This window comes from Aphanomyces invadans (genome assembly GCF_000520115.1).
Source record: "Aphanomyces invadans strain NJM9701 unplaced genomic scaffold supercont1.2, whole genome shotgun sequence".
Taxonomy (NCBI): domain Eukaryota; phylum Oomycota; class Saprolegniomycetes; order Saprolegniales; family Verrucalvaceae; genus Aphanomyces; species Aphanomyces invadans.
Window position 1 is genome coordinate 1994619 of NW_008580147.1, and position 223 is coordinate 1994841.

The following is a 223-nucleotide window of genomic DNA, read 5'->3' on the forward strand; positions in this document are numbered from 1 at the left end:
TTGTCCCCACCTTTCAGCGTCAATTCTTATCAGAGGAGGACCGCAAGGAGTGCATCACGACGTACCAACAAGTCGGAAATGCACTATCCTTTGACATTGAGACAATGTCAATTGAGCGCCTACACGAAATCCTTGAGACGCCCATTCAACGGCTGCACCACGAAGAGCTCGAGGATATAGATCGCACCTTTAGCGACGCAGCAGCGGACACCCTCAACGATCT